At 41.3% G+C, this 16,967-nt stretch overlaps 1 protein-coding gene across 2 annotated transcripts in view; it reads left to right on the plus strand.

Moving 5' to 3' along the window:
* The window catches only part of NAGA (alpha-N-acetylgalactosaminidase), a 29,231-nt gene extending 17,294 nt beyond the window's left edge, over positions 1-11,937 (plus strand). For both annotated transcript variants that reach the window (XR_003002181.1, XR_003002182.1), the window contains exons 10-12: positions 9,534-10,637; positions 11,512-11,666; positions 11,796-11,937. The gene's annotated coding sequence lies outside the window, so the exon portion shown is untranslated. The remainder of the gene's footprint in view (positions 1-9,533; positions 10,638-11,511; positions 11,667-11,795) is intronic.
* The last annotated feature ends 5,030 nt before the right edge of the window (positions 11,938-16,967 follow it).

The raw sequence follows: 16,967 nt of genomic DNA on the forward strand, positions 1-16,967 counted from the left end.
TCCAACTACTGGGCATATACCCAGAGAAAACCATAATTCAAAAAGACACATGCACCCCAATGTTCATTGCAGCACTATTTACAATAGCCAGGTCATGGAAGCAAGCTAAATGCCCACCGACAGATGAATGGATAAAGAAGATGTGGCACATATATACAATGGAATATTACTCAGCCATAAAAAGGAACGAAATTGGGTCATTTGTAGAGACATGGATGGACCTAGAGACTGTCATAGAGTGAAGTAAGTCAGAAAGAGAAAAATAAATATCGTATATTAACGCATATATGTGGAATCTAGAAAAATGGTACAGATGAACCAGTTTGCAAGACAGAAATAGACATACACACATAGAGAACAAATGTATGGACACCAAGGGGGGAAAGCTGGCGGCGGGGGAAGTGGTGGTGGGATGAACTGGGAGATTGGGATTGACATATATACACTAATATATATAAAATAGATAACTAATAATAACCTGCTACATAAAAAAATAAAATTAAAAAAAAGAATTAAGAAAGCCTATATGATCTATAGGATACCATCAAAAGAAGCAATCTGCAAATTATTGGAGTCCCAGAAGGAGGATAGAGGGAGAAGGCAGAAATAATGGCTGAGAATTCCCAAATCTGGGGAGAGATATCGGTATCCAAGTTTATGAAGCTTATAAGTCACTAAGCAAACCCAACTTCAAGAGATCTTCTCCAAGATACATTATGATAAAAAGTGTCAAAAAAAAAAAAAAGTGTCAAAAATCAAAGACAAAGAAAGACTCTTAGAGGCAGCAAGAGAAAAGAAGCTTGTAACTTACCAGGGAATCCCCATAAGGATATCAGTGGATTTGTCCACAGAAAGCTTATAGGGCAGGAGAGAATGGGATGATATATTAAAAGTGCTAAAAGAATAAAACTGCCAACCAAGAATACTTTATCTGGCAAAGCTGTCCTTCAAAAATGAAGAAGAGATAAAGATCACCCCAGACAAAAGCTGAGGGAGTTCATTACCACCAGATGTGCCTTACAAGAAATGCTGAAAGGAGCTCTTCAAGCTGAAATGAAAGTATGCTAATTGGTGACAGGAAAACATAGGAAAATACATAACACACTGGTAAAGGTAAGTATATAGTCAAATCCAGAATACTCTGATACTGTAATACAGTAAGTCCCCTATATGTGAAACTTCAAGTTGTGAACTTTCAAAGATGCGAACGTGCGTTCCCATGTCCAGTCACGCAAGTTAGTTCATGTGTCTGGCGTACATTGTCACATGCATGCATCCTCTACAAGTGGTTGTGCTTTTGTGTACTTTACTGTACAGCACTGTATAGAGTACAGTGGTACAGTATCATTATTTCAAGCCCAGGATGTCTGGAAGCAAGCGTAAATGCAGTGGTGATGTAGCTGGTACTGCTAAGAAGCACCAAGCGATAACGATGGAGACAAAAATGAAAATAATTGAGAGAGTGGAGCGACAAGAGGAAGAAGTAACTGAAGAGATTCACGATGCAGGAAATAGCAAGGGGATTTTCTTTATTTGAGGAGGCACTGTTAGTTTTTGAGGCACAGGACCCGAATGTAGAACAGTACACGAAGGTTGCAGCAACTGTTCAGAATGCAATTCAGTGCTACCATGACATCTATGACGAGAAAAAAAAAAGAGCTACTACCCAGACATAACTGGATTGTCTTTTCAGGAGGGTAGACAGAATTGAATCCAGCAAGGAACCAGAACCTGCGCCATCAACGTCAGGCGTGAGTGAAATGGCAGCTTGCCCTCCCTCTCCTGTGGCTGACGATCCTTCAGCTCTACCGTCTCCCACCTCCTCTCCCTCCTCCAGTCAGTAACCCTTCTCGCCTGTTCACTCGATGCCAGCCCCTGTATGCCAGCTGTTGTACTGTACCACTGTACTTTTCAAGGTACTGGACTGCAAGATTAAAACTGTTTATTTTTTGTGTTTGTTTGCTTTTTATGTATTACTTGTGTGAAAAGTATTATAAACCTATTACTGTACAGTACTATGTAGCCGATTGTGTTGGTTGGGTACCTAGGCTAACTTTGTTGGACTTATGAACGTGCTCTGGAACGGAACTTGTTCATATGTAGGGGACTTACTGTATGGTGCTGTGTTAACCACTTAACTCTAGTTTAAAAGCTAAAGAACAAAAGTATTAAAAAATAATTATAGCTACAATAATTTGTTAATGAATCCACAATATAAAAAGAGGTGAATTGTGACATTAAAAACATAAAGGGAGAGAGAGTAAAAAGGTAGAGTTTTTGTATGCAATAGAGTGAAGTTGTTATCAGCATTAAATAAACTGTTGTATCTAGGTCTTTATGTAAACCTCATGGTAACCACAAAGCAAAACCTACAGTGATACACGAAAGATAAAGAGGAGAGAAACAGCGCATACCACTAAAGAAAATCATCAATTCGCAAAGGAAGGCAGCAAGAGAGGGAGAAAGGAACGAGGGAACTATAAAACCACCAGAAAACAAAAAGATGGCATTAGTAAGTCCTTACCTATCAATAATTACTTTTTTTTGGCCAAGCCATGCAGCATGCGGGATCTTAGTTCCCCAACCAGGGATCAAACCTACTCCCCCTGCAAAGGAAGCATGGAGTCTTTTTTTTTTTTTAAATAAATTTATTTTATTTTATTTATTTGTTTTTGGTTGTGTTGGGTCTTTGTTGCTGCGCACGGGCTTTTGTCTAGTTGCGGCGAGCAGGGGCTACTCTTCGTTGCGGTGTGCAGGCTTCTCATTGCGGTGGCTTCTTTCGTTGTGGAGCACGGGCTCTAGGCACGCAGCCTTCAGTAGTTGTGGCACGCGGGCTTAGTTGCTCCGTGACATGTGGGATCTTCCCAGACCAGGGCTCGAACCTGTGTCCCCTGCCTTGGCAGGCGGATTCTTAACCACTGTGCTACCAGGGAAGCCCGAAGCATGGAGTCTTAACCACTGGACTGCCAGGGAATTCTCTCAATAATTACTCTTGATGTAAATGGATTAAATTCTCTAATCAAAAGCTAGTTGGATAAAAAAACAAGATCCAACTGTATACTGCCTACAAGAGACTCACTTCAGCTTTAAGAACACATATAGGCTCAAAATGAAGGGATGGAGGGACTTCCCTGGTAGTCTAGTGGTAAAGAATCCTCCTTCAAATGCAGGAGATGCGGGTTCAATCCCTGGCTGGGGAACTAAGATCCCACATGCTGTGGGGCAACTAACCCTGGCCGCCACACTACTGAGCTGATGTGCCTCAACGAGGGAGCCCGCATGCTGCAAACTACAGAGCCCACCGCTCTGGAGCCCGTGCCACAACTAGAGATAGGAAACCCACACACCACAACTAGAGAGAAGCCCGTGTGCCATACCACCTATACGGCATATCCATACTGATATGTGCTACAACGTGGATGGACCTTGAAAATGTTATGCAAAGGGAAGAAAGCCAGACACAAAAGAGCACTTATTGTATGATTCCATTTATATGAAATGTCTAGAATTGGCAAATCCATAGACACAGGAAGTAGATAAGTGGTTGACAAGAGGGAATGGGGGGCTTCCCTGGTGGTGCAGTGGTAAAGAATCCGCCTGCCAATGCAGGGGACGCGGGTTTGAGCCCTGGTCCGGGAAGATCCCACGTGCCTTGGAACAACTAAGCCTGTGCGCCACCTGCGCTCTAGAGCTCACGAGCTACAACTACTGAAGCCTGTGCACCTAGGGCCCGTGCTCCGCAACAAGAGAAGCCACCACAATGAGAAGCCCGCGCACCACAACGAAGAGTAGCCTCTGCTCACTGCAACTAGAGAAAGCCCACGCATAGCAACAAAGACCCAACACAGCCAAAAATAAATAAAATAAAATAAAATATTTTTTAAAAAGCTTTAAGAAAAAAAGAGGGAATGGGTAGTGACTGTTAGCGAGTATGGGTTTTTTGCGGGGGGGGGGTGATGAAAATGTTCTGAAGTTAGATAGTGCTTATGGTTGCATAACTATCTCTCTGTTCAAATAAATGATGTGGTTTCTGTCTCCTGGCTGGACCCTGACAGGTACATAGGGAGCCTGGAATCAGCTGTGCAAGGGTCCAGATGAGAGACAGGAGGTAATTATAGTGAAGATGAAGAAGAGGGACTGGTCAGACCCCCATGACTGAGCGTCAGTGGGAAGGGGACCACTGAGGCGATGACATTGGTGGTAAATAAAGACGGAAGTGTTAGGGGCTGGTTGAAAAGTACCTATTCCACAACACTGTCTCCCGCAACAGTCTAACATTTCTAGATTCCCCTGATAAAAACAACAAAACTGGATTCCTATTTAAAGAAACTCAACCAGTTTTCAGGAACTATTCCCCCAGACAGTCCCTGGATAGGGTGTTTGTGGGAGGGGGTCCTACAAAGACTGACCTCCCAGCTGAAAGAGACCCCATACCTCCCCAGGTTGGAACAGAGGTATTTGTACTGACTCAGGATGTGCAGTGTAATAGATTGGGGTGATTTCCCTCATTAAAGTAGACTGCCCAGGGCTTCCCGGGTGGCGCAGCGGTTGAGAGTCCGCCTGCCGATGCAGCGGACGCGGGTTCGGGCCCCGGTCCGGGAAGATCCCACATGCCGCGGAGCGGCTGGGCCCGTGAGCCATGGCCGCCGAGCCTGCGCGTCCGGAGCCTGTGTTCCGCAACGGGAGAGGCTGCAACAGTGAGAGGCCCGCGTACCGCAAAAAAACAAAACAAAACAACAAAAAAAAATAGACTGCCCAGTTTATAGAATGAGAAAAAAGTTGCCTGTGGTGACTTAGTTACATGTTCTAACATCTAGATTTAAATCTTGGCTCCACTTGCAGCAATTTTGAACAAGTTACTAAATTTCTCTGTGCTTCTACTTCCTCCCCTGTAAAGTGCGGATGTTAATAGTTCCTACCGCATAGGATTGTTGCTAGAGGATTAAATGAGATAGTATATGTAAAGCACTTAGAATGGCACCTGAATAAGTAATTATTCAAGCCCAGACTTTTCCATATTGTGGTTTTTGCCACTAAGCCCAGAAGCCCTCTATAGGAAGCCATGGGAAGTAACAGGCTCTCCCGCTTAATGCGCTTCCCAGTCCTTCTATCTCCCCCCAACCCCCTTTTTTAAAAGAACAGTTTTAGGTTTACTGAAAAATTGAGAAGAATGTGGAATTTCTATACCCCCTTTCTTCCCCCCGGGCCTCCTTCGGTGTCTCCACTGTTATCATCGTGCATTAGTGTAGTACATTTGTTGTAACTGATGACAATATTGATATTTATAATTAGCTAAAGTCCATAAGGGAATTCCCTGGTGGCCCAGTGTTAGGACTCTGCGCTTTCACTGCCAGGGCCCAGGTTCCATCCCTGGTGGGGGAACTAAGGTCTCGAAAGCCGCGTGGTGTGGCCAAATTTAAAAATAAATAAATAAAAAATAAAGTCCATAATTTACATTAGGGTTCACTCTTTGTGTTGTATATTCTATAGGTTTTGACCAATGTGTGACTTGTGTCCACCATTACAGTCCGGCACACAAGTTTCACTGCCCTAAAATCCTCTGTGCTCCACTTACTCATCCCTCCCTACCCCCACCTCAACCCCTGAAACCACCAATTTTTTCAGTCTTCATAGTTTTTCCTTTTCCAGAACATCAGAGGGTTGGAATTATACAGTATGCAGCCTTTTCAGATTGGCTTCTCTCACTTGGCAATTTGCATTTAAGGTATACTTTCATGACCTGATAACTCATTTCTTTTTATCGCTGAAAATATTCCATTGTATGGATGTACCACTGTTTATCCACGCAGCTATTGAAGAACAATATCTGGTTGCCTCCATATCTTGGCAATTATGAATAAAGCTGCTATAAACATTCATGTGCAGAGTTTTGTGAGGACATAGATTTTCAACTCATTTGGATAAATACCAAGGAGCTCAATTGCCGGACCATGTGGTAAGAGTATGTTTAGTTTTTTGTTTGTTTGTTTGGCCAAGCCGTGCAGCCTTCGGGATCTTATTTTTCCGACCAGGGATCAAATCCCCACCCCCTGCAGTGGAAGTGCGGGGTCTTAACAACTGGTCCCGAGTATGTTTAGTTTTATAAGAAACTACCAAACTATATTCCAAGTGGCTGTACCATTTTGTATTTCCACTGGCAAATGAATGAGACTTCCTGTTGCTTCACAACCTTGCTAGAATTTGGTGTGGACAGTGTTTTGAATTTTAGCCATTCTAATAGGTGTGTAGTGGTAGCTCATTGTTTTAATTTGCAATTCCCTAATGACATATGATGCAGAGCATCTTTTTATATGCTTATTTGCCATCTGTATATCTTCTTTGGTGAGGTATCTGTTCAGATCTTTTGCCCATTTTTAATTGGGTCGTTTTTCTTCGTATTGTTCAGTTGTGGGAGTTCTTTGTATATTTTTGATACTAGTCCTTTACCATATGTGTCTTTTGCAAATATTTTCTCCAAGTCTGTGGCTTGTCTTTTCATTTTCTTAACAGTGTCCGTCACAGAGCAGACTTTTTAATTTTAATGAAGTCCAGCTTATCAGTTTTTTCTTTCATGGATAGTGCTTTTTGGTGTTGTTTCTAAAAACTCATCAAAAAGCCAAGGTCATTAGTTTTTCTCCTAGGTTATCTTCTAGGATTTTTATAGCTTAGCATTTACATTAGGTCTCTCATGCTTATTGAGTTAATTTTGTAAAATATCTGTGTCTAGATTTTTTTGTTTGCATGTCCGTGTCCAGTTGTTCCAGTGCCATTCATTGAAAAGACTATTCTTTCTCCACTGAACTGTCTTTCTTTTTCAAAGATCAGTTGATTACATTTGTGTGGTCTGTTTCTGGGCTCTCTATTCTGTTTCACTGATCTATTTGTCTATTCTTTCACCACACTGTCTTGATTACTCTATCTTTATATAAAGTCTTGAGGTTGGATAGGGACAGTCTTCCACCTTCGTTGTTGTTCTTCAGTATTGTGTTGGCTATTATTGGTCTTTTGCTTCCCCATAGAAAATGTAGGATCAGTTTGTTGATATCCACAAAATAACTTGCTAGAATTTTGATTAGGATTACATTGAATAGACCAAATTGGGAAGAACTGACATCTTGACAATATTGATTCTTGCTATCCCCTGTACATGGAATTCTTGCTATCCCATTTATTTAGAATTTATTTAGAATTCTTGCTATCCCATTTATTTAGAATTTCTTTCATCAGAGTTTCATAGGTTTACCCCACAAAGACCTTGTACATATTTTGTTGCATTTATACCTAAGTATTTCTTTTTTATTATTTTATTTTGGTAAATAGTATTGTGTTTTAGTTTCAAATTCCAATTGTTCATTGCTGGTAAACAACTGACTTTGTATATTAACCTTGTATTCTGCCACCTTGCTATAATTGCTTATTAGTTTCAGAGGTTTTTTGTTTTTTGTCGATTCTTTGGGATTTGCTACCTAGATAATCATAAAAATCATGATTAAAAAAAGGAAATAAAATGTATACAGACTTGGAAAAAAGTAAAACTGATTTTTTTTTTTTTTTTTTGGTCTTATTGCATTAGCTAGGACTTCCAGCACAGCATTGAATAGGAGTTGTAAGAGGGGATGTCTTTTCCTTGTTCCTGATCTTAGGAGGAAAGCATCTAGTTGCTCACCATTGAGTTTAATGTTAGCTATAGAGATTTTTTGGTACATGTTCTCTATCAAATTGAGGAAATTCTCTCTACTCCTAGTTTACTGACAGTTTTTATCATGAATGTGTGTTGGATTTTGTCAAATGTTTTTCTGCATGTTGATATGATGCATTATATTAATTGATTTTTGAATGTTAAACCAGCCTTCCATACCTGGAATAAATTCCACTTAGTCATGGTGTATAACTCTTTTTATATTGTGTTGAATTCGATTTACTAGTTTTTTGAGGATTTTGCATTTTTGTTCATGAGAGATGTTGATTTGCAGTTTTCTTTCTTTTCTTATCTGGTTTTGGTATGAGGATAATGTTGGTTGCCTAGAATGATTTAGGAAGTATTCCCTCTGCTTCTATTTTCTGGAAGATGTTGTACAGAACTGGTATCATTTCTTCCCTAAATGTTTTGTACCAGTTAACCCATCTGGGCCTAGTGCTTTCTTTTTTGGAAGGTTATTAGTTTTGAATTCAACTTATTTAATAGAGATAGCCTTATTCAGATTATCTATTTTTCTTTAGTGAGTTTTGGTAGATTGTGTCTTTCAAGGAGCATTGGTAACTTTTGATTGTTTCTTAGAGTTTCCATCTCTCTGCTTACATTATCCATCTTTTCTTGCATGCTGTCCACTTTTTCGATTAGAGCTCTTTGCACAATAATCAGTTGTTTTAAATTCCCAGTCTGATAATTCCAACATTTTTGCTATGTCTGAGTCTGGTTCTGATTCTCGCCCTGTCCAAGCTGTTTTTTTTTTATGTCTTTTAGTATGCCTTGTAGTTTTATGCTGCAAGCCAGACATGATATACTATGTAAAAGGAACTGAATTAAATAGGCCTGTATTGTAAGGCCTTATGTTTATCTGGCTTGGAATTAGGCTGTGTTTATTATTTGCTGTATGCAGGTATGAGAGACTAAAATTTCCTCTGGTGTCCATGTTTTTGTCTCCTCTGTTGTCTTTGTGTTTCCCTAGAGACTGCTTAAATAAGGTCTGAGATGTGCAGTTCTTTCAGTTGTAATCCCCTGCTGTTAGGCAGGGGCCCTGTGGATGTGGTGGTACGGTGCTGGGGGAAAGGAAGAATTCTATAGTCCCACGATTAGGTGTCAAACTTTTAGCGACTTCTGCCCCTGGGCTTTGACCTTCACAAGTGTATCCCAGTTGTTGGATCCCACCCCCCTTAGTGGAGGCAGAAAGACTAATTAGGGCTGGACTTGGACATTTCCCTTCCTCTGCAGGAAAGGTTACAGTGGACTGGAGTTGGGTATTCTCCCTCCCTGGGTCAGTTAGGCTCTGGTAAAACCCCAGTCAATTAGACCCTGGTTAAATGATTTCTCTTGAGAATAGGCCATGTTAAGGGAATAAAAGGCTTTGGGTATAATTTCAAAATAGCTACTATTCCATTACCGCTCCTGGAAGTACAAAGGGTTTTTCTTTTCTCCACTCTTTACTGTGCGGAGCTGGTAGGGCTCCTAGAGGTAGAACTCACAGAAATGTTGGACTCCTCCCAAGGACTGGACCCCTGAAATTTTTAACTCTCAAGCTTGCCTACAAGCTTGAATTGCCTCCAGCAATTCGTCAACTGCAGTTTAAGTTTTCCTACCCTGATGCTGGCTCCATTGGTGGGGTTTTCTTTCTTGAGTTTTGTTTTCCGTGAATTGTGATTCTTTGTATCCACCTGTCTCTCCAGTTTTGCAGACAGCAGTTTGCCCTGAGGACTTCAATTCTCTGATGGATCTAAGAAGAGTAATTGATTTTCAATTTATTCAGCATTTTTTCCTTGTTGTGAGGATGGGAATGTTGACTTCCAAGCCCCTTACCTGCTCTTCTCCTTTTTAGGAATCAGTCTGTGAAGGGAGCAGAAGGATTTGCAGGCACAAGGGGACAACCGGTTTCCTTACTAAGCTGGACCACATGCCCAGACCAAAGGCCTTCCTGGTTGGGGCATCAAAACAACGCAGACAGCCCCTTCTCCAGGAAGCCTACAGAACCAACTTGGGCTTGGCCAGAACTGCTCCTCTGAACCCTGTGCTGACTTCTATCACTGCACTTATGTAAGGAATTAGGAGTGTCTCTCTCATTGGTCATCAGGTAAAAGCCAGAAGTCTAATGCCATAATTGGGTCCAAGGGAAAAACCCAAGCTTGAGCAGAAAAATTTCTAAATTAGTTCCTTTATTTATTTATTTATGGCAGTGCCTCGAGGCATGTGGGATCTTAGTTCCCCGACCAGGAATAGAACCCATGCCCCCTGCAATGGAAGCTCAGTCTTAACCACTAGATTGCCAGGGAAGTCCCTTTCCAGCTTTATTTATTTATTTATATCTATTTATTTTTGTCCATATTGAGGTATGCCAAGGCCATATCAGAGGTCTGATGACCAGGGAAGATAAGACCAGCAGAGCAAGCCAACAGGAGAAGGTCTAGACAACCTCCCTGCAGGGACCACACAGAGGGTGTGGTACTTACCTGCTTCCATCTTATATTTTAGGGATGGGTGGAGTCCAAGACAAGGTGGACACTTGGAAAATGTAATGAAATTGTCTATCTCTGGGGTAGTCTGTTTACTCCTCGAGATCAGGGCATGTCAGATTCCTCAGAGCACAGGACTGGCTCAGAGCAGCCTCAGTAAGTACTTAACCTGAACTGATCCTTAGGAAGCCCAGGGCACAATATTGGGCAGTAGAACAAACAAGTGTCAGCCCACAAGCTCTCACATCGATTTATTCTGGCCCTCCTCTCCATGGAGAGTCAGAGAATAGGCTTCCCTGACTTAGGCAAGTGCTCCATCAAGGGGATTCAGAGACTTCAGCTGAGAAGATCCATCTCTCTTGGAACCAGACAATGAACAGTTGAAGCAGGACAAGTGCAGCACCCAGCCTGAAGCTGAGAGCCTGGGTGCATCCAAGCTGCCCTACTGGGAGGCCCCAAGGGAACAGCACCAGGTAATGCATATCACAGATGCCCTCAGAAACAGAGAGACCCAAGGCCAAGGAGCGGTATGCAACAGCAAGCAGGCTTTAATCAAGGGTGAAAACCAGCGTGACCCTAGCTTCTTCGGTTACACTGACTTCTCTTTTATCCTCAGGACATAGACAGGAAGGAGGCCTGTTTTCTAATGACAACCTTTTTAGGAATCAATCTGTGAAGGGAGCAGAAATCAGTCTCCATCCCCAAACTGTTTTACGTGCTGGTTCGGATCTCTCTCTGGTTGGCTTGCAGTCTGTTTTCAAGCATTTTCCTTCCTTGAGAACAGGAGTCTTCTCACATTCATCTGTGTTTTGAGGCACTGGGTATAAGGGAAGGAACCTGGGAATTAAGCTGCCTTTACACTAGCTGTTCCCTCCGCCTAGAGCGCTCTTCCCCAGATATCCGCGTGACTACTCCCTCATCTCCTTTACCCTTCAAATCGTTCCTCAAATATTACCTTCTCAACAAGGCTGTATTACAATCTGCTCCCTCTGCCAATCCTCCAGTTTTCCCAATCTCCCTTACTTTGCTCTATATTTTTTCATAGCTCTTAATAACTTCTGTCTTTGCTTTTCCTGCAGTATGAATATGATATGCCTAGTTATATCATAACATTATATATATATATATATATATATAATATTGACTGTGTCTTCGTATTAGTAGAATGTAAGCTCCATAAGAGCAGGAATTTTTGTTTGTTTTGTTGACTGATAAAGTGCATAGAAATGGCACACAAAAGGCACGCAACAAATGAGTGTCTGAATGAAAAGGGAAACCTAGGTTTTGGATCTCGCCCTGTCGCTTACCAGTCAGCTGTGCGCCTTTGACAATTTGCTCCTCCCTCAGGCCCAGTTTCTTCATCTATGAGATTGGAGTCCAAGCACCCACCTCACTGGATTATGCATGCGAAGTGCCTGGCACTATCTATTGATAGTTAATAAACGGGCCGGTCAATTGACCGAATTACTGCTCCTCTCAAACGCTTCACCTTCCCACCTGTTGTAAGTACCCTTTACTCGGAGCCATCGCTAAGGCAATTAAGACCTTTAGGTCTGGGGCTGTGATGGGGGATGAGGGCATGAGGCCATGAAAACCCCAAAGATCTCAAGATTCTCTCTTTCTGGTGCCAGCTGAGCTGACTCAAGGGCAGCTGACCTCAGGCTCTCAGCAGGCCCTGCACCCCAATTACATGGCAGCAGAAGATCTGGAACCAATCTACTGGTCCTGTGAGAAATCTGAGCCCTCCTCTGACCTGCTAAACCACGTTTGACACAGTTGATTTTCTAAGCCCTCTGATCACTGGGGATCAAGCCTGCAGCAGGGAAAGAAACTCAGAGCTCACCAGGACCTCACAGGTGTGTGGAGAGGATCAGGCCACTACATGCACAGGGAACGCCTCCTACTGCTTGGCACCTGTGGAATGAAGAGAGGATGCTCAGGAGCAGAGGTGAGGGTCCCATGTCCTGCCTCCACCTCAACAGCTGTGGATTCTTTCATTTCCTAAGGTTGCCAAGCTTCAGTGTGCTTAGCTGTAACATGAAGATATTAATAGATTTTCGTCCTCACTGGATTGCTATGGTGAGATACGCCCCTGAAGTGCTTTAGCACTTGCCTGGCACCTAGCTATAGTAATAGTCATTAGGTCATTTTCTAAGGCCTTTAAACACCAGATGAGTTCTGTGGGATCCCCTTGCCCGTGGTGGCTTTGGCCAGTAAGAACCATACAAACTGGCTGTGAGGTAGGAAGAGGTGAAATATAACCATGCCTTCAGGGCTGTTCAACTCAATCGGCCAGAGAAGAGACAGCTTTCTCCAAAATCCGAAAAAAAATTTTTTTTATGTCAATCTATTTATTTTTATTGGGGTAAAGTTGATTTATAATATTATATAAGTTTCAGGGGTACAACATAGTGATTCACAATTTTTAAAGATTATACTCCTTATAGTTATGATAAAATATTGGCTATATTCCCTGTACTGTACAATATACCCTTGTAGCTTATTTATTTTATACGTAGTAGTTTGAACCCTACCCCTATCCTGCCCCTCCTCTCTGCCCTCTCCCCACTGGTAACCACTAGTTTGTTCTCTGTATCTGTGAGTCTGTTTCTTTTTCTGTTATATTCACTAGTTTATCTTTTAGATTCCACAAGTAACTGATATCACACAGTATTTGTCTTTCTCTGTCTGACTTATTTCACTTAGCATAATGCCCTCCAGGTCCATCCATGGTGTTGCAAATGGCAAAATTTCATTCTTTTTCTTAATGACTGAGTAGTATTCCATTTTGTGTGCGTGTGCGTGTGTGTGTGTGTACACACACATCTTCTTTATTCATGGATCTGTTGATGGACACTTAGGTTGCTTCCATATCGTGGCTATTGCAAATAATGCTGCTATGAACATTGGAGTGTATATATCTTTTCAAATTAGTGTTTTCATTTTCTTTGGCTATATACCCAGGAGTGGAATTGCTGGATCATATGGTAGTTCTAATTTTAGTTTTGTGAGGAACCTCCATACTGTTTTCCACAGTGGCTGCACCAATTTGCATTCCCATCAACAGTGTACAAGGGTTCCCTTTTCTCCACATCCTCACCAATATTTGTTATAAAGTCTGAAATTTTAATTTCTAATCCTTTCTGTCTGCCAAACAAAACCAATTCTGCAAATTATAATCTTTAGTTGGTGGCCAGAACTCAGTGGTGTATGAATGTGTTGTATGTGTATATGTATGTGTATATCATAAATCAAGAAACACAATTTACTCGTGTTGTAGAGTGAATAAACACAATTTATTCACTCTACAAATGTTTACTAGACACCCACTCTATGCGGTGCCTTCTGCTAGGTGCCCCTGCAATGAGATACAGGCTCTGCTCTCAACGAGCTCACAGGTTGTGGAGGAGATGAGCCCACAGACAATCCCAGTAGGACTGGCACAGTATTTCACCAGAAACACTCCAAGGGTACCACAGAAGCTCAGCAGAAGGGCAATTATCCTAGAAGGGGAGTTCAGAAAAAGCTTCTTAGAAGAAAGGACTTCTGGGCTGTTTTGAAAGATGAGTAGAACACGTGGAGAGGAAGGTACAGAGGCAAAGGTCATGCTCAGCTGGGTCACGTGGCTGGAGAGGTCACTGGAAGGGCCAGACCTTGCAGGGCCTTGAATACTAACGAGCATAATGTGCCAGGACTGGGCATACAGGCAGTCCCGTGTGCTACCGACATTCCAGTTTCGTAGGCCCATGCATGACTCAATGCCAGTAACTTTAAGAGGGAGCAGCAGCTAGCTGCTCTCTATATTATCATTATCTCTTTTAAGAAGATCTCCTGGTCTCTGTAAACTGGACATGAAACTTTTTTTCTTGGAATGGGAGGAAGAATGATCTTTGACTTGCCTCATTGTTGGAAAAAGCTTTGAAGTCCATTTTAATTCTAATATCCCAGAAAGTGTTTCCCAAACTTTGTTCTACTGAACCATAGTTTTCCCAAAGTGTTTAGTGAATTAAATAGTCTAAGGTCAAATAATTTTGAAATAAGGCGTATAATTGAAAATCTCTCCCTCTTGGAAATTTATGATGTTCATTATAGGTGCTGAGAAGTCATGAAGAAATCAGTTTACCTAGCTTTTTCAAATATATATGACTCAATAACCCCTTTTTTCACATAACACCCTTTAATAACACCCCCCTGACTTCCTTGGGAAAGGCTGTCCTCGGGAATATAGAAGCATCTGGTTTCCTAATTATTACAACGAGAGTCAATCAATAACTCTAATCTGTTTTAAGGAAATGACCCCCTCCCCAAATTTTTAAAGCTCTACATAACAGAGAAGTTAACAATGCTGTTAGTAATAGCAAAAACCTGCAAACAAATCAAATATCTTAAATAGGGATCAAGAAAATATGTAATGGTGCAACCATGTCAGAATATTATGTAGCCACTAATGATATTTATGAAGAACTTTTTAAGGGAATTCCCTGGTGGTCCAGTGGTTAGAACTCGGTGCTTTCACTGCTGAGGGCCTGGGTTCCATCCCTAGTGTGGCCAAAAAAAAAAAAAAAAAACCTATAAAATTCATCAAATATATATGTTTTTAATATATCAATTATATCTCAATAAAGCTATTTTTTAAAAAAACCTATAAACTTGTTTGTCAAATAGCTGAAACACTATATATATATAGCATGTTCTCAACTATATATAAATATGCATAGAAAAAATGTTTTGGTTTAAATGTCTTCTGTGTCTAGTAATATTGTGGACTGGAGCCCCTGAAACCCTTCTGCTATACAATATCTAAAAAGAATTAAATTTTTAATGCCTCACTTTCTTGTGGCTTAACAAATAAATTAAACCTGCAAGAAAGTAATGAAAGGCCAACGAAATTAGGAACTTGGACAGAGTGAGAGAACAGTGAGCTCTTAAGAGGTTGAAAACTTTGAGTAGTCTAGAATACTCTAGAATGGTGGTTCTCAGCAGGGATGGCATTACCCCTGAAGGAGCGATTAGGAAATAAGTGGGGGCATTTTTGGTTATCATAACTGGAGGCCACTGGTGGTACTTAAAGGATGCTAGACATTCTGAAAGGCATAGGGCAGTTCCTCACAACAAAAAATCATCCTATACCCGCTCATGACTTTCAGATGAATCCCTGGCCATTGATGTAGGTGAAATACATGCTTATAATCATTTGAGCCTAGAGCCTAACTCTGTTTTACATGATTTTAATATATACAGAACTTTTCAGGAATTCAACCACTGTGGAAATCGACGGAAAATTAAACTTCGTTTTATTTGGAAATTTGTCAAGAAATGTTTATCATTTTGGAAAACAATATTGCCAATGGCAATGCCACCATGATATTAAAGTCACCAATAGGCATACACATATCACTTTACAACTAAAGTGAATCTACACGTGGTGAGTGAGCACTTGATTACTTCTTTGTGTCTTCTAGTATGGTGGAATCTGAGCATTTATATGTATATTAAAATACTTAAAACTTTACACCCGAACTACTCTTCTATTCTTCTTCATATCACATTTATGGCCTTGGGTTGATTTTGGCTGAAATAGTGCAGAATCATGTGCAATTGTCTACGAATTTCATTCCAATGAAGTAAAGGAGACATTACAAAATATTTTTTCTAAAAGGGGGCATTCAGTCTGATGGAATTAAAAATTATTGTAGCATAAAACTTGTTTTTCTCATTTAACAATAAGATATAGAAATTTTTGCATATGTAGCATGCAAGTTCCATAGTTTAAATATTTACTATTAATGGACATATAGGATATTTCTAATTTGGTGCTGTTAGAAACAATGAATGTAATGAAATCTTCCCACGTTGTTGTGTACACGTGCAAGTATTTCTTAGGAATGGATATTGAGAAGTGAAGCTGCTAAATCAAGAGTAGAAATATTTTGGGCTTCCCTGGTAGCGCACTGGTTGAGAGTCCGCCTGCCGATGCAGGGGACTCCGGGAAGATCCCACATGCCGCAGAGCGGCTGGGCCCGTGAGCCATGGCCGCTGAGCCTGCGCGTCTGGAGCATGTGCTCCGCAACGGGAGAGGCCACAACAGTGAGAGGCCCGCGTACCGCAAAAAAACAAAAACAAACAAACAAAAAGAGTAGAAATATTTTAACTTTTAAAAGGTACTTGGGGAATGCCCTGGCAGTCCAGGGGTTAGAACTTGGTGCTTTCACTGATGAGGGCCTGGGTTCAATTCCTGGTCAGGGAACTAAGATCCTACAAGCTGCATGGTGTATCCAAAAAAAAAAAGGTACTGCCAAATTTCTTTCTAAAAAGGGATACCATTGGGAGATTGGGATTGACATATATACACTAATACATATAAAATAGATAACTAATAAGAAGCTGCTGTATAAATAAAATTAAAAAAAGAATTAATTAAAAGTAAATAAAAAGGCATACCAAGTTATACTCCCACCAATAGTGTATAAAAAATAATCTTTTCCCCACATTCTTCCCAACACTTGAGTTTTTCGGTCTTTTCTTAAATTTTATATTGGAGTATAGTTGACTTACAATCCAAAATATATTTTTAAAAAATCCTTATACAACTTAATAGAAAAGCAAACAAACAATCCAATTAAAAAATGGGGGGCTTCCCTGGTGGAGCAGTGGTTGAGAGTCCGCCTGCCAGTGCAGGGGACGCGGGTTCATGCCCCGGTCCAGGAAGATCCCACATGCCACGGAGCTGCTGGGCCCATGAGCCATGGCCGCTGAGCCTGCGCGTCCGGAGCCTGTGCTCCGCAACGGGAGAGGCCACAACA

This window comes from Neophocaena asiaeorientalis, unplaced genomic scaffold (genome assembly GCF_003031525.2).
Source record: "Neophocaena asiaeorientalis asiaeorientalis breed wild unplaced genomic scaffold, Neophocaena_asiaeorientalis_V1.1 scaffold242, whole genome shotgun sequence".
NCBI classification, from domain to species: domain Eukaryota; kingdom Metazoa; phylum Chordata; class Mammalia; order Artiodactyla; family Phocoenidae; genus Neophocaena; species Neophocaena asiaeorientalis.